Source organism: Dama dama, chromosome 32 (genome assembly GCF_033118175.1).
Source record: "Dama dama isolate Ldn47 chromosome 32, ASM3311817v1, whole genome shotgun sequence".
Classification (NCBI taxonomy): domain Eukaryota; kingdom Metazoa; phylum Chordata; class Mammalia; order Artiodactyla; family Cervidae; genus Dama; species Dama dama.
In genome coordinates, this window is record NC_083712.1 from 12,416,297 (window position 1) to 12,427,738 (window position 11,442).

The following is an 11,442-nucleotide window of genomic DNA, read 5'->3' on the forward strand; positions in this document are numbered from 1 at the left end:
AATAAGTATATCTGTATTTGTTGAACCTATGAGTAGTGAAATGAATACAACCTCTCCCCCTGACAAAAGGGTAGTCCTCATAGCATTGAGAATTGAAGAAAGACAGAAAGATATGAATGATCAATATCAGCCTCACAACTGAATACGATAATGTACATCCAAGTGACAAGGCACATTTTTACAATTAGAAATCACATTTTTAAAGCATAATTAATGACATACAGATTGTGATACACAATTTAGGGGAAAACACATTATTATTAACAGATGATCACTCAGCAACACTAGTCCCTTGACTGTTGTTTAATTTTCAGCTAGAAGCACATTTCTTGTTTTGTAGAAAGGGGGCAAACATGCATTTCTGTGGGTCTCAACTGCATTTAGGCTCCTCTGGGGACACGTCAACTACAACAACCATATTCTGCTGGCTTTTTGCCTCTATTTGTGTGCCCTAAGCTCTCTTCTCCAGTTAATTGTGATATTACAGAATTAATCATTGCCCTGGGGTGAGAGCAAGTGAAAACATCACAAAGATTTCCCATCATTTTTAAGCTGCCTTTTTCTCCATCCAGTGCTCATGGGTCTACTCTGAACTTCTGTGTGTTTTCTGGAGTTCTGACAAATCTGATCCTGACAGTTTTGGTTTGCCTTCCCATATTGTCAGTATTTCTCTAGGGGGTGAGGTCTTGGCACTGCCTACTCTGCCATGTCAATGACGTCACTCTTGAAATAACTTCTAAAAGAACTAGAGATGATCATACTAAGTGAAGCAAGTCAGATGGAGGAAAACAAATATCATACGATATCATCCATATGTGGAATCTATTTTTAAAAAGTGACATAAATGAACCCGGGCTTCCCTGGTGGCTCAGTGGTAAAAAAAAAAAAAAAATCCATCTGCCAATGCAGGATACACGGGTTCCATCCCTGGGTCAGGAAGATCCCCTGGAGAAGGAAATGGCAACCCACTCCAGTATTCTTGCCTGAGGAATCCCATGGACAGAGGACTTTGGCAGGCTACAGTTCATGGAATCACAAAACAGACGCAACTTAGTGACTAAACCACCACTACCATAAATAAACTTACTTACAAACAGCAAAAGAACCATAGATTTCTCAAACAAAGTTATGGTCACCAAAGGAAAAACATGGGGTGGGGGAGGGATCAATTAGGGGCTTGGAGTTAACACGTACACACTACCATCTATAAAGGGCCTACTGTACACTTCCGGCAGCTATACTAAGAATCTTATCATGACATGTAATGGAGAAGAATCTGGAAAGAATACATATATATATATATCTGTATGTATACTGTGTGCTGAGTTTAGTTGCTCAGTGGTGTCCGACTCTTTGTGGTAAAATTGAAGACAGGGGGAGGGGATGACAGAGGATGAGATGGTTGGATGGCATCACCAACTCAATGGACATGAGTTTGAGCAAGCTCCGGGACATGGTGGAGGACCAGAAAGCCTGGTGTGCTGCAGTCCCTGGGGTCACAAAGAGTCAGACACACCTGAGCGACTGAACAACAACAACTATATATACACACACATACACACACACACACACAAACACACCCATATACATATAAGTGAATCACTTTGCTGTGCACTTGAAACTAATACAACATTGTAAAGCAACTACACTTCAAGAAAATTTTTTAAATACATAAATAAAACATCCCCCAAATGGATACATAAAATACGATCCTTGCTGGTGGGGATCCCCAGAAGCAGATTCAGAGTCGGTAGCCCTCAGGGCGTTTAGGAATCTGTGCTCTCCACCAGTGGAGAAGATGACTCAGGAATGGGGACCGGGGAGTGTGGGGACTGCCGTCACCATCAGAAAGCACTGAGTGAGTAGGACAGGTGGGACTCTGAAGCTGAGGCGGCCCCTTAATGTTATCTTCATATCAGCTGAGAAGGGAGAGCCTTTATGCTCCTGCATGGACCCGTAGGTGGATACAGGCTGCCCCATGGAAAGAAGTGTGACCTCTGGCGATGCCAGTCTCTTTAATTCAGAGGAGAGCAATTCCCAGGTTGAGCTGATACCTGGACTGTCAGCTGGCAGGATTCCCGACCACTTAGTTGAATGTCTTTAATTCCCAAAGTGGGATCTGGACATGCATTATGGTGCCAGCTATTGTCCATCCCTCAAGCCACTCAGACCCACTTTGTCTTAGGATCTCTGGGAACAGCACCAAGATTTGGTGGTGCCTCTCTTCCCAAGGGTCCGTCTGAAGAGGGCGGTAGTACAACCAGCTCTTGGCATCACTAATCCACGGATACCCAGTGCAGACAGTCCCAGGCCAATCATTGCAAGGGACCTGAGCATCCAAGGATCGGTGTCTCCGGGGTCCTGGAGCCAGCGCCCATCGACACCAGAGGCGCAGCTGTGGAAGGAGCAGCGGCTCCAGCCCCCTGAGATGGTCTCAGGGCCACGCGGACCGCATTCCCAGCTCCCCCTGGACTCAGCATTCATCTACAGTGGTCCAGGTGAGTCACACGGTGCTTTATCTGAGACCTTCATTCATGAGACACGTCTAACCCCCAGTAACTATGCTCCTCTCAGGCCATGTCTGCCCAGTTACTCTCAAAATTAGGCAGGGAGAAGGCAGAGGTGCTGGCATAAATTGCCTTTACATGAAGGGAGGGAGACATATTTCTCCATGATCCCATATTATGAAAGCAGCCCCGTCTCGCCTCAATCATCAGGAACCCCTGTCCCGCCCAGGAAGGCGGCTCCACTGGTCACCTGCCGGCCTCTTGGGGTAAGAGCCAACAAGCCTGAGCAGCATAACTGCTTGAAGTTCTGTGCTTCTTGGTTCTCCGTGGGAACAGGAGAATCTGCAGAGCCCAGGGCAGGAGAGGCAGGGAGAACAAATACAAGTGAGTCACTGGGAGTAACATTAGCGGATTCATGCCTATACCTTTACCACTGATTCCTAGACCTACGTACTTTAACCATCAGGGACACAGCCCCATTGCTCATTTAGAATATATCCTGCAACTCCAAGGATGAGACCCTATCCTCGCAGGATGTCACCTCCGACCTGAGACCCCCAGCCATGCTCTCTGTGAGCGGGCTGCCCACGGTAGCACAGGAGGTGACAAGCTTGGGGGGAAACATCTTCTTTCCTGTGAAGTGGATTCCTCGGTCTGACTCTGTGTGACGGAGGACCCGAGCACCTGGACCATTTCAGTGACTGAGGCCCTCCGTGTCAGGAAAGGCAAACCAACATTCAGAACATGCTTCTTCTCCTGTCGAGATCAAGCTCTGCCTTTCCCAGGGCGGAAGAAGTCCTGCGTGGTCAACTTTCCCCCAAGAGATGGTTGTCTCTGCAATAAGCAGTGTCAAGTGAAGGCTCCGCGTTGGCCTCTATTTTAGGCAGTTTGGGCTTTAGGGGCCTTGGTAGGAGATTAGCCTCAAGGAGAGGAAGCCCATGATGCTGGGATCATGCACACAGAGGCTTCAAACTGCAGCCCTGAATATTCTGTTTACGCCCATACTCCAGCATTCCTGGGGTGTCCCCTGATGCAGGCTTGCTGATGCCAGCTGACTGTTTCAGCTTCTAGGGTACAATAGGAAGAGGGGGAGGTGTGCTCCTTTTCTTTCTACGCACAAAAGCTAGCAAAGGACTGACAAAAATCAGTGAAAATTATCTTCAGTGATTTCTTAATTCTATGTCTTTTACCTCTTTCTATGTCTTTCCAAACAAATAACTCAGGTACCTTGTATTGAGTACTAGTTTCAAGGTTTGTGGTATGGTGCCAGAACCAAGGAAATACACCAAAATGCAGGATTTTTAATAATAATAAAATAAACAATCCAGTTTAAAAATGGGCAAAATATCTGAATATCTCACTGAAGAATATACACAAAAGATAACCATGCATATGAAAATATGTTCAAGAGTGTGTACTATTAAGGGCTTCCCTGATGGCTCTGTGGGTAAAGAATCTGCCTGCGATGCAGGAGACACAGGAAACGCAGGTTCGATCCCTGCATTGGGAAGATCCTCTGGAGGAGAAAATGGCAACCTACTCCAGTATTCTTGCCTAAAAAACCCCATGGACAGACGAGCCTGGCGGGCTACAGTCCAGAGGGTTGCAAAGAGATGGATACAACTGTTAGTGAATTGCAAATTAAAACAACAATGAGATATCACCATCTTCCTATTAGCATGTCTCTAATCTAGAATATTGACAACACAAATGCTGGTGAAGAAGTGAGGCAAAAGGAACTCTCTTTACTTGCAAAATGTTAAAGCCACTTCGGAAGACAATTTGGCAGATACTTACAAAACCAAACTCTACCCTTACATACAGTCCAGCAATCATGCTTCCTAGTATTTATCCAAAGGAGTTCAAGACTTATGTCCACATAAACCCTGCACACAAATATCTATAGCAGTTTTCCTCATGAATGCCGAAATTTGGAAGCATCTTAGATGTCCTTCAGGAGATGAATGAACAGATAAACCGGTACATCCAGACAATGGGATATTACCCAGTGGTAATTAACCTGCGCTAGCAAGCCATGAAAAGACATGGAAGAAGTTCATGGGTATTACTGAGTAAAAGAAGCCAGTGTGGAAATGCTATATATTGCATGATTCTAACATATAACATCCTGGAAAAGATGAAACTATAGGAACAGTATAAAGGTCAGTAGTTGCCAGGGGTTCAGAATGAGGGAGGCAGGTTGACTAGGTGGAGCATACAGAAATTTTAGGGCAATGAAACTTCTGCATAATAGTGTGAGAATGAATAGGTGACATTTGGCATGTGTCAAAACTCGTAAGGTTATACAACAAAGAGTGTGTAGGTGTGTGCTAAGTCATTTTGACTTAGCTAAGCAGTGTCCAACTCTTGGCGACCCCATGACTGTAGCCCATCAGACTCCTCTGTTATGGGATTTTATAGGCAAGAAAACTGCAGTGGGTTGCAATGCCCTCCTCCAAGAGGTCTTTCTGACCCAGGGTTCGAACCTATGTCTCATACATCTTGGCAGGTGGGTTCTTTAGCACCACCTGGGTGGTGGTTCATTAGCACCACCTGGGAAGCAAAGAGAGTGTACCCTAATGTAAACTATAGACTTTAGTTAATAAAAATGAACTGATATTGCTTCATGAATTGCAACAGATGTTACATACCACACTAATGTTAAGTTGCTAATAGCTGCAGAAACTGTGTTAGGAGGAAGAAGGGCATATATGGGGACTCTGTACTTCCTGTTCAATTTTTCTATAAATCTAAAAGTGCTCTAAAAGATTACTTATTAACAACAACAACAACAAAAATCCCCTGAGAAAATAGTGACCAGTTGCCTGAGAGTTCATGTGTTCACCAGCCTAATAGCAAAAAGACTATGAAAATCCCCTAAAGCCAGGTTACCTCAGTGGCATTCTACAAGTCTGGTCAAGCAATATCACCCTAAAAAATAAAAAGCATAGCAGCTTCATGATCATAAAACTCCCCAGACTAAGATGAGGACTAAGTTGCAATTACATAAGAAGATGAACCAATAAGACTGGCAAGAAGTTCTTTAGCCATTTATGCAATGACTAAATGATAACTTCCAAGATAACTTCAGAAATATCTGAATGGATCTGGAGTGACGTGGAGTCAACAAATGCTTAAATATAGACAGGATCAGTTATGACACATATATTAATACATTCTTTTTTGATGTGAGGAACACGTGTGAATATTTTGCATCAGCTGCACTCCTAGAGTAGATGAAAGCGTTTAATTACAGGGCTTAGCTTGAGCCTGGCTTTATTTATCTTCACTAAATCTGTCTTTTCCATATGGCTACCATTGGTCTGCCACCCAAGCTGCTTCCCTTTTTGCTCCCTTGCTAATAATTACCAACACCTGTGCTTAACTCTATTTAAAGCAAAAAAAAAAAAAAAAAAAAAGCATATTATTAATTTTTTTGCCGGGGGCTGCATGGTTTGCAGGATCTTAGTTCCCCAACCAGGGATCAAACCCGTACCCTAGGAATGAAAACACCAAGTCCTAACTATTAGACTGCCAGGGAATTCCCTTACCAAAACATTCAGATAACATGTATTCCTCTCCTCAGAAGAATTACATTTTCATAAAAGTCTACATGGAGAGAATAAAGACTAGTATTAGGAATATACAGCATATTTTGAGTAGAGATCATCAGTGTACCGCTGGACATTAAGGTGAGCAATGTCTTAAATGTATGTCTCTTCAAATCTGGCCCACACCACAGCACTGGAAAAGTAAGTGTGACAGAATTCTCATTTTAAAGATGAAGCAGCAGCGGGTGGAGAGTTGACACAACCAGGCAAGGGTCACAGTGGAGAGCCGTGTGGCTGGAAGGGGCTGTCACAATTCACCCTTGCTCAGCAGCTCCTACTTCCAGTGATTCGATGAGAAATCACCATGTGGTTATTAAGGCACAAAATCCTCTGTCTGACTTACTTCACTTAGTATGATAATCTTTAGATCCATCCATGTTGCTACATGTGGCATTATTCTGCTCTTTTTATGGCTGAGTAATATTCCATTGTGAAGGGAGCCTGATGGAGAAACATAAACATCATGTAACACCATTTTATGTGGAACCAAAAAAAAAAAAAAAAGATACAAGTGAGCTTATTTACAAAACAGAAATGGACTCACAGACATAAAAAGAAAACATAGTTACCAAAGGAGAAAGGGGGGAGGAATAAATTAGGAGTCTGTGATTAACAGATACACACCACTATATATAAATTAGATAACCAACAAGGACTTAACTGTATAGCACAGGGAACTATATTGCTTTTGAACTGTGGTGTTGGAGAAGACTCTTGAGAGTCCCTTTGACTGCAAGGAGATCAAACCAGTCCATCCTAAAGGAGATCAACCCTGAATACTCACTGGAAGGACTGATGCTGAAGCTTCAATACTTTGAGCACCTGATGCTAAGAACTAACTCACTGGAAAAGACCCTGATCCTGGGAAAGATTGAAGGCAGGAGGAGAAGGGGACGACAGAGGATGAGATGGTTGGATGGCATCATTGACTCGATGGACATGAGTTTGAGCAAGCTTCGAGAATTGGTGATGGACAGGGAAGTCTGGCGTGCTGTAGTCTATGGGGTTGCAAAGAGTCAGACACAACTGAGCAATTGAACTGATAAGGGAAAAATCTGAAAAAGGATACATACATATCAACAGATGGGAATATACTATATACTTTCCCCAATGCTGGGAAAGATTGAGGGCAGAAGGAGAAGAGGGCATCATCCTCTGATGACGAGAGGCTGTATTGTATCAGAGGATCAGCATCAGAGGATGAGACGGCTGTATGGTACCACCAACCTGATGGACAAGAACATGGGCAGACAGTGGGAGATGGTGAGGGACAGGGAGGCCTAGCGTGCTGCAGTCCATGGGGTCGTAAAAAGTCAGACATGGAAAAACAAAAAAAGTCAGACATGGATGGGCAACTGAAGAACAGCAACAAAAATATACTGAACAACTGTACTATACACCTGAAACTAACACAAAATTCTAAATAACTATACTTCAATTTTTAAAAAAGACAGATTAAAAAAAATAAAATAATGGGATTTTCCAAACTGAGGAAAAAAGCACAAAAATCTCTGAAATAAAAAGTAGTGTTACTCAATTGTTATTTTTAAAAAGTAATAAAGGATTGTAATTTCTGATATCTAGTAATATATTTCAGAATAGATATAAATATATGTTGGAGCTTCCCAGGTTGTGCCAGTGGTAAAGAACCCATCTGCCAATGCAGGAGACACAAGAGACGCAGGTTTGACCCCTGGGTCGGGAAGAACCCCTGGAGGAGGAAATGACAACCCACTCCAGTATTTTTGCCTGGAGAATCCCATGGGCAGAGGAGCCTGGTGGGCTATAGTACGTGGGGTCGCAAAGAGTCGGACACAACTGAATGACTGAGCAGAGGTGCACATACATATATGCACATGTATGTAACATATAGAAATATTACATTTTATTAAACATGTACAGTCTAATTAATAAATGCTAATTAATTTACAGGTACACTTTCAGTGAAGATATACTTAGGTGAAATAGCTGAAATAATTGTTAAAAAGCGATTATAGTAAGCAATGTGATCATTAGGGAAATGAAAGTCTAAAAAGACATGAGTTTAGGATGAGAGGTGGTGGTGATGGAGAACAATCCATTACCACTTCTAAATGCCTTGAGATTTAAAAAGTCCATAATGGCTGTGGCCAAATGTCTTTAATATAATTAAAGCAGAAAGTTTATTCAAAAAATAATATCCCAATGGCTACATTTTTGAATTATTTTCCTTTTATTACTTTATAACACTTAAAGCCAAGAGCTACAACTAATTTGGAAATGGCTTTTATTACACATGACATTAAGGAAATCCAGTAAATTGTTTAATTGGGAATTTGCAGAAATGAGCAGAACCCACGATCATAAACTCTCTTCAAAAGCGTGTATTCCTATTGCTGCTCTGAATTCATAGCTAAGATATCACTCTGTGATACTCTTCCTGACTCTTCCTGCCTTCAGTCAAACTCGGTCCAACACTTCTGGAACGTTAGTATTCATGGAACTTATCAAAAGCTCTCATTAAAATGCAGACTCCAATTCAATAGGTCTGAGATGGAATTCTTGATTCTGCATTTCTAAAACACTCCCAGGCGGGGCTGACAGAAAAAAAAATACAGGTAACCAGGTAAATATGAATTTTAGGTACTCAATGAAACATACACAATTTTCTTTCATGAATCAAAATTCAAGTTTACGTTGGTGTCCTGGGTTTTTGTTTGCTAAACTTGGCAACAGTACTCCCAGGTGATATGGAAGCTACTAAGCCAGAGGCCATGCATTAAAGAATCACCCTCTAGAATCTTCATACCTTCAGAGAATTGGCAGGTAATATAAATCTGTGAAGCTACTAGAATTGGTATATTTAAAAAGTCTTGAGTCAATACATTAGAAAACATTACAATAATCAATGTATACAATCCTAACAGTGGATCCCCAAAATACACAAGGCAAAATCTGCCAGAATCTAAAAGAAGAATAATTGATTTAGTGATTAGAATTTGATATTTCTATATTCCTCTATTACTAATGGATAAGACAATAAGATGCAAAATCAGGAAAGATAAAGATATAGATCATAAATCTTGATCTAGCTGACCTCTGTAGAGCATTCCACCAAACACCAGCAGAGTCCAAACACTTTTTATGTGATCATGGAGTATTCTCCAGTATAAACCATAAGCTAGAGCAGCATATCAAAAAGCAGAGACATTACTTTGCCAACAAAGGTCTGTCTAGTCAAAGCTACGGTTTTTCCAGTGGTCATGTATGGATGTGAGAGTTGGACTATAAAGAAAGCTGAGCACCAAAGCACTGAAGCTTTTAAACTGTGGTGTTGGAAAACTCTTGAGAGTCCTTGGGCTGCAAGGAGATCCAACCAGTCCATCCTAAAGAAGATCAGTCCTGGGTGTTCATTGGAAGGAGTGATGCTGAAGCTGAAACTACAGTACCTTGGCCACCTGATGTGAAGGGCTGACTCATTGGAAAAGACCCTGACGCTGGGAAAGATTGAGGGCAGGAGGAGAAGGGGACGACAGAGCATGAGATGGTTGGATGGCATCACCAACTCAATGGACATGAGTTTGAGTAAACTCCAGGAGTTGGTGATGGACAGGGAGGCCTGGTGTGTTGCAGTCCATGGGGTCACAAAGAGCTGGACACGACCGAGTGACTGAACTGAACTGAGACCATAAAGTAAGTATTGCTAAATGGTTAACACTGAGATAATAGAAGGTTCTATAACCACAGTAGAATCAAATTAGAACTCAATGAATAAAGAAGACTTTGGAAATATCTAAATATTTGGCATTTAAACATCACATTTCCAATTAGGATATGAATCAAAAAAGGAATCAGAAGAAAAAATATTTAAATATTTGCAGTGAGTAAAAATCAGAACATATAAAAATTCATTGAATGTGGTGAAAGTCATGCTTAGAAGAAAATATATAGGTATAAAGGCTTCTACAGGAAGAGAAGAAAGATCTAAAATCAACAAACCAAGTTTCTTCCATAAGTCGGTAGAAAAAGAACAAATTAAGGTAAGTTAATATTATATATCTTGTTTGGTGGGGTGGTTATATGGGTGTGTCAGGGCGTCAAACTCATTGAAATCTACACTTAAAATTGGTATATTTTCTCCAGTGTGAATTATGCCTCAATTCAGTTTATTTAGGGAATATGAACAAAGAGTCAAATGAATTAACCACTGATCTTAAGGAAGTCAGGAGTCCTCCGGATCCACCTGAATGTCGAAGACTGGCCCCCACCCGACTTCTTCCCACAGGTGCCCCCGCGTCCCACGACTCTCCCTCTGCCTTCCTGTCCTCACATACATTCTACCTACAGACCAGCCCTTCTTCTCACAGCCTAGCCTGAAGTTCTCCCTTCCTCATGTTATCTACAGGAAACATTCATCTTTCATTCAAAGAGTTTTGCTGACAAGCAATTTAGAAAACCCAATAGGAATTAACCTTCTATTACAAATGCGGGAAAATGACAAATGTTTGTATTCTCTCCAAGTTTCTGAAGAATATTTTGGTAGAATAAGAACACTTATGGAGGGACTTCCCAGGCACTCCAGTGAATAAGACTGCGCTTCCACTGCAGGGGGCATGGGTTTCATTCTTGGTGGGGGAACTAAGTTCCCACATGCTGAGACTTGGCCAAACTTTCTTTTTTTAAAAACAGAATACTTATGGAGTCTACATGAGATTCCCAGGTGGCTCAGTGGCAAAGAACCTGCCTACCGATGCAGGAGATGCAGGGGACATGGGATTGCTCCCTGGGTCAGGAACATTCTCTGGAAAAGGAAACGGCAACCCACTCCAGTATTCTTTCCTGGGAAATCTGACAGACAGAGGAGCCTGGTGGGCTACAGTCCACAGGGTCACAAAGAGTCGGACACAACTGAGCAACTGCGCACACATGCATGGAGGCTGCTTTTCTAGACGCTTTTCTAGATCCATCTGGAGCATTAAATTGAGTACAATAAGAACAGCTATCGTTTATCAGGTTTCCTATGTGCTATACTATATGCTTGGTGCTTTTCAGCATTTATATATTTTAATCCTCACAAAGATATGTTTTACAATTTATAATTGTATATCTCTTCCAGATGCAAAGACCAAAGCATAAAGCTTAAATATTTTGCTAAAGTGACATGAAAATCACTCAGTCGTGTCTGACTCTTTGTGACCCCATGGTCTATTCAGTCCATGGAATTGTCCAGGCCACAGTACTGGAGTGGGTAGCCATTCCCTTCTTCATGGGATCTTCCCAACCCAGGGATTGAACCCAGGTCTCTCGCATTGCAGGCAAATTCTTTACCAGCTGAGCTACCAGGG